The 7,037-nt window shown below is 39.6% G+C and overlaps 1 pseudogene; it reads right to left on the reverse strand.

Moving 5' to 3' along the window:
- Window positions 1–2,832: 2,832 nt before the first annotated feature.
- LOC111091072 lies at window positions 2,833–3,688 on the reverse strand (annotated as a pseudogene).
- Window positions 3,689–7,037: the final 3,349 nt, after the last annotated feature.

Below are 7,037 nucleotides of genomic sequence, written 5' to 3' on the forward strand. Positions count from 1 at the left end.
TGTATTTAGAAGCCCAGATCTAAGTATTTAGATCCACTACTACCGATATAGTAGTATATCCACTACTATTGATCTGTTGTTGCTTCCCAGGCACCTCAGTGGACAGTTAGAGAATTAAGGATTTAATACTATACAGGGGTGCCTGGGTGGCTCAGTCAGTTGGGCAACCGCCTTGGGCTCAGGTCATGATCTCAGGGTCCTGGGATCAAGCCTCGCATGAGGGAGTCTACTTCTCCCTATGCCTCTGTCTCTCTGTCTCTGTCTCTCATGAATAAAGGAAAAAAATCTTTAAAAAAATACTATCCATATGTACATCTACACATTTATACATGGTGAACACATTTACATCTGATTGTTTATTTGTGCATGTTGAAAATCATGAGTTCATAAAGGTATTTCTAATTCCAGCCTAACTACCTAAGTCATTTTAGTTTCTCTCTCTCCCTCTCTCATTTTACTTTCTGTATCTTTAACTTTATTGCTCAATATTGAGAAGTCTGGATCCCATTATCCTTAACATATTTGCTTATTTGTTGTTTCTTTGTATGGAACTAGTCTTCTCTTCATTGTCACTGCCCTCTTCCCCTCCATATGGATAATCTTTTTATTCTGCTTGGGTTCTGACCCATACAAGAGTTGACTCTTCCCCAGTGATCTCCATAACCAGCTCAGAAATCAACATATACACCACTGTGGCACAGATTACTAGGTCATACTCTGCAACCTCACCACTGGACTTACTCCTTACAGGCTCAAGCTCTGACACCTGGCTTGGGCCATCACCTGGACTCCTTGTCTCTTCCCTCAAGTGAGGGTATCAACTTTGCTTAGTCCATTTGATTGTTTTCAGAGGAAGCAAGTCCAGAAAGCAAAGCGAAAGGAAACTAGGGGAAGAGGTGGCAAGAGAAAGTGGATGAGGAAGAAATTCGCCTCACATTAAAGATGCAAATTTGTATCAGGCCAATTGAAACTTATGTTGTTGCTTCTTTGTACACATTTTTTAAGTTTCAAATGTTTCATTATCATTCAGTTCAAAACATTTTCTAATTTCCCTTGTGATTTCTTCTTTGAGAATTCAAATATCTATACATGTTTGATTTATAAATATATTTGTAAACAATTTCCTGATATTTCAGAGATTTCTAGATATTCTATTATTATAAATTCCCACTTTTATTCCACTCTGGTCAAGAACATATGCTATGTTATTTCTTAAGTTAGAAATTTATTAGATCTATGTGATAGCCCAGTATGTTACCTGTATTAAGGATAATTCCAAGTGCCCTCAGATACAATGTAACTCAGCAATTGCTGAGTTTAACCTTCTGTAAATATCAATTAGGTAAAATTGAAGGGTAGTATTATTCATATCTTCTCTATTTATTCCTGTACTCTGCCTATCAAATGTTGGGAAATGTGAAATACTGAAGTTTCCAGTTGTAATTGTGGATTTGTTTAATTCTTCTATCGCTAGGTAAGTTTTTGTTGCTGTTTTTGTTTTATGTTTGTTTTGTTTTTTACTGGACGTAGTTAGAAGCTCTGTTATTAAATACAAACATATTTAAGATGGTCATGTTTTATTGTGAAATTTACCCCATTTCATAATGCAATGTTCCAATTTATCTTTGGCTATACTCCTTGTCTTAGAATATATTTTGTCTGAATTAACTGCTTTAAGCTTAGTGCCTGCATTTTATATCATTTTCCAGCATTTCATTTGCAACCTATTTATAAATATATTTGGTCTTTGGTTTTAATATTACAATATTTATCTTTTAATAAAGTGCTTATTTCTAAGATTTCATGCAGTTTACTGATATGGTTTAAGTCTACTATCATTCTAATATTCTTGTTCTTCCATCTGTTTTGCTATTCCTCGTTTAGTTGTAGTTGTTATTCCATGTTTTGTTTTTGTTTCCAGGTCTTTTTTTTTTTTTTTTTTTTTTTGCATTCTAAGCCTAGGTTTATTCAACACAATCTTTTCACTCTACACTACAAAGTACAAACACAATATTATCTAAGATGTTGCCAAGTTCCAGAAACACAAAACAGAAAATGTATAGTGCTGACTGCACAATAAAAGCTGAAAAAACATAAATAACAGCGGTGACAGCAGGGTTGAGATGACCGTGAAGAGCTGGTTCTTAGCTTGCTCACCAGTTTTTGAGAGAGAAAAGGAGACATGGGGTGGTGTGTATGTGTGTGTGTGTGTGTGTATGTGTGTGTGTGCGTGCGCGCACATGGGTACATGTAAGAACAGAACCACTTGGGGCAACTAATATAGAGTGACCCAAGAGGTCAGAAGAGGACTCAAGCAGGGGAGCAGGGCTAAGACTAACAGGAATAGCAATTGTGAAAAGTACATCCTTTCCTGAGAGTCACCGAGCCCTCCACACTGGCCCCAGATCATCAGTGGAATGGGAAAGCTTGCTTCTAGCCTAGTGCTGCACTGCCACCCAGAGTCCTGCTGGTCCTGCTGGCTTTGCCACTACACTGAGTCTCAGGAACTGGGAACATGGAATCTTTCTAGCCAGAAAATTGGAGGGGATCTTTACAGGCACACATTTGAACACCACCACTTCTGCAGCGGGAGCTTGGCCCTAAGTGGATCCTTAGATAAGTAACAACACCGAGTTGGACACGATGTAAGTTACAGATGGTAGAGCCTGCTTAAGGGGATGGGTTGAGCTGGGGCTGCTTGTGGCTGTGCTGCTGGAGTGGGGACAAGGTTGCAGATGCACATGAGATCCGCGGGGCAGGGGTACAACCTGATCTTCTTCTACGGGGGGAACTGGCAACACAGGGGAGGTAGTGGAAGCACCTGGGGGTGGACTAGACCAGGGGACTAGGTGCAGGCACGGTGGGAGCAGTAATCTCCTAGCCACGGACTTGCCTTGCATCCAGGAGCTTCTGTGCTTTCTTGGCTTCATCTGGATTCTCAAACTCCCTGTATTCAAAACTGTTGCATAGATGGAAGTGAATCCTTTTTACAACCAGGTCAATCATTTTCCCATAGGTAGAGATTATCCCCATCATGTGATCCTTGGTCACATTCCTGGTGAGCCTCCCAATGTGCCCTTTGGTGGAGTTAGAGCCAAACCTCCATCTTTTCCTTTCCTTTTGGGTGATTTAGATTTGGAGCAGGAACCTCACTCGTTGTCATCTCTACACCAAGAAATACTGGGAGAACATGGGGAGCTACAATATGTGCTAGACTTACGCAGTGCCCAGGGAGGAAGAGCCAGAGCTGCTGCAGGAGCCAAAGCTGCTGGCCGAACTGGATGAGACTGGTACTGCTGCCACACTGGGAGCGCTGCACTTCTTTCTTTGATCCTTGCCATGACCATTCAGACTGGACTCCTTGGTGCTCTGTTTACTTTTAGAGGGATCCTTGGACTTCTCATCAGAGTAGCTTTTGCATTTGGTAGAAGAAGGGGCTCTAGTGCTGGACATTTTTCATTACTACTATTATTATTATTTACTTCTACCAAGTTCTTCTCTTTCACTCCTCCCTTTCTGATGGTGCTCAAAGCAGTAATGGTGGCATCACATAGCTAAATCCTCACTTCTAAGTCCAGGCTGATAAATGATCCCTAATTGACTACAGTTCTTACCAAATGGCAGCAACTCCCCTATCCAGGTGCGGGGGCTGAGACTGCTCCCATGGAAGGGCTGGCATTGCAGACATGGGTCTCCAGCCTGTGGAGAGGCCCAGGGCAAAGGCCAGACTCCTGCTGTGCTGTGTCTCAGGGCCTGGCTGGGCTGCATCAGAGCAAATAAAGACACAGCATTCTGATTTTTGCCAAGGCTATGACCAACCTGTCTCCCTATCTCTGGTGGTTTTCTGTTTTTGTTTTGGTTTTTTGTTTTTTTTCCTTCAATCTTTTGGTTACTTGAATATTTTTAATATTTTTTTTCCATTTAATACTTCATTTTATTTTTTATACTTCTTTGTATAGCTATTATGTTAAAGTGCTCATTTGAACAATTACAAGAAACAGTCTTAATTATAAGAGGGAGCCTTAATTAACTATAGTCTATTTAAAAGTAATACTGTATTTTAAAGTAATATATTTTTATTATCTTACAGTTTCTGTGGATAAGGACTGGACAGATCTTGGATAGTTCCATCACTTCACAGACTCCCATGAAGCTTTATAAAGTTGTCATTGGGGGCTGGAGTCATCTCAGGGAGGTAGGGAAGCTGAAGGGACTCCATTTTTAGAAAAGCTCCCTGTCTGCTCTTTTACACTAGGTCTCATTTACTCATATTCTATATTTTGCCTCTGAATAAGCCAAGGAAACTATTTTTCCCTTCAAGGGACAAGCAAGAAAGTTAATCATTCTCTGAGTTTTGTCCTAGGATCTAAACACCTGCTAACATATAAGAAGCTCTGCACTCAGGGATCCCTGGGTGGCTCAGCGGTTTTGCGCCTGCCTTTGGCCCAGGGTGCGATCCTGGAGTCCTGGGATCGAGTCCCGCGTCGGGCTCCTGGCATGGAGCCTGCTTCTCCCTCTGCCTCTCTCTCTCTCTCTTATAAATAAATAAAAAAGAAATCTTGAAAAAAAAAAAAAAAGAAGAAGAAGCTCTGCACTCAGTGGAGAGTCTCCTGGAGATTCTCTCTGTCCCTCTCCCTCTGCTCGGATGCTCTCTCTCTCACTCTCTCTCCAAATAAGTTAATCAAAGAAAGAAAGAAAGAAAAGCATAGCCTACAAGAAGTGTTATGCTCTAGGAATGAGAAAAAAAAAAACTGAAATTATCCAGACTTAATAACAAAGCCTATGCATTCAAGATAACCTGCCATTTATTTCTTATCAGAAGAAAATATAACAAAATGGGTGTATATACAGAATACTCAATTTTTTATTCTGCACTGAGAAACTTATGTGGCTATAATTAAAATACATGACTAAAATAGCATGAGGTTTGGAAACATAATAAAGGAAATTGTGCTGCTGTCACATTCTTATATGTAATGACAGAGGCAGTTGTTGGTAGCATTGTAAAATGGCTCCCAGTGATCCCTATCTCCTAGTGCTATCTCCTAGTGCCCATGCAATGTGTAAATTCACTTCCTGAGTGTGAACTGTACCTAGTGACTAGTTTCTAATGAGTATGATATTGTAAAATCTAATCACTTCCAAGGTTAAGTCATAAATGATAGTATAGATAGTTCCTATTCAAACACGACCAGAGACAATGGAAGACCTCTCTGTAATATCATCATTAAAAGTCACTAAGCTCCCAGAACACCGGGGCAGTTGGTTAAGTGTCAACTCTTAGTTTCAGCTCTAGCTGATGATCTCAGGGTCATGAGATGGACCCTGTTTAAGGCTCTGCACTTAGCAGTCTGCTTGGGACTCTCACTCCCTCTCCCACTGCTCCTCCATACCATGCTCTTTCTCTCTCTCTCTAATAAAGAAATACATCCTAAAAAATAAAACTGCTGAACTCCCACACATTATCTGTTGTTTTTCTAGGGGTGCATTTCCTCTCTCTACAAATACCATGAAATCTTTCTCAATACCCCACAACCATTCCATCTCAGTTTGAATGTTCGTTATACTGGAAACATGTTATACCACAGAGATGTTAAAATATTTCAAAAAATAGAGTAAAGATATAATGTGACTGGCCAATGGATATTTAAAGTAAGGTATCATTATTTATCATGTTTTCAGTAACCAATTACTGTCAAAGTGTTTCAGCTTCAATTGATACCTGATTGATCCATTCTTTGTGACAAACTGATTATGAACAATGTAAGATTTCACTATTTCCTGAATGCAAGTTTGTCTTGGTTTTGTATTTTGAATGAGTTTTTGTTCTCTGCTTTTTAGTTCTTATTTCAAGCATTATTTAAAGATATTACTTGTTGTTTTTCAGTGTTTTAGATATAGTGCAAATGGACTTCATGCCCTCCAGTTCATCATTTCTGCAAGTCTATATTTTGATGAGCTAACAGGTCTATTTTATCACACTTTGGGAACTTATACTCAGCAAGAAGAGTATCTAGTAGCTTTTTAAAAACAATCTTTCATGTTCAGGCAGATCACAGTGGTTTTTCCAACTTTGGGCTGAGTGTCACAGTTTTCACTTATGTTAACACAATACAGTATCAACTCCAAATTCTAAAATATTTGTGTGGAATCAGAAAAGACCCCAAATAGCCAGGGGAATTTTAAAAAAAATAAAACCATATCTGGGGGCATCACAATGCCAGATTTCAGGTTGTACTACAAAGCTGTGGTCATCAAGACAGTGTGGTACTGGCACAAAAACAGACACGTAGATCAATGGAACAGAATAGAGAACCCAGAAGTGGACCCTGAACTTTATGGTCAACTAATATTCGATAAAGGAGGGAAGACTATCCACTGGAAGAAAGACAGTCTCTTCAATAAATGGTGCTGGGAAAATTGGACATCCACATGCAGAAGAATGAAACTAGACCACTCTCTTGCACCATACACAAAGATAAACTCAAAATGGATGAAAGATCTAAATGTGAGACAAGAGTCGATCAAAATCCTAGAGGATAACACAAGCAACACCCTTTTTGAACTCGGCCACAGTAACTTCTTGCAAGATACATCCAGGAAAGCAAAAGAAACAAAAGCAAAAATGATCTATTGGGACTTCATCAAGATAAGAAGCTTTTGCACAGAAAAGGATACAGTCAACAAAACTAGAAGACAACCTACAGAATGGGAGAAGATATTTGCAAATGACATATCAGATAAAGGGCTAGTTTCCAAGACCTGTAAAGAACTTATTCAACTCAACACCAAAGAAACAAACAATCCAATCATGAAATGGGCAAAAGACATGAAGAGAAATCTCACAGAGGAAGACATAGACATGGCCAACACGCATATGAGAAAATGCTCTGCATCACTTGCCATCAGGGAAATACAAATCAAAACCACAATGAGATACCACCTCACACCAGTGAGAATGGGGAAAATTAACAAGGCAGGAAACCACAAATGTTGGAGAGGATGCAGAGAAAAGGGAACCCTCTTGCACTGTTGGT

This window comes from Canis lupus, chromosome 19, assembly GCF_011100685.1.
Source record: "Canis lupus familiaris isolate Mischka breed German Shepherd chromosome 19, alternate assembly UU_Cfam_GSD_1.0, whole genome shotgun sequence".
NCBI lineage: Eukaryota > Metazoa > Chordata > Mammalia > Carnivora > Canidae > Canis > Canis lupus.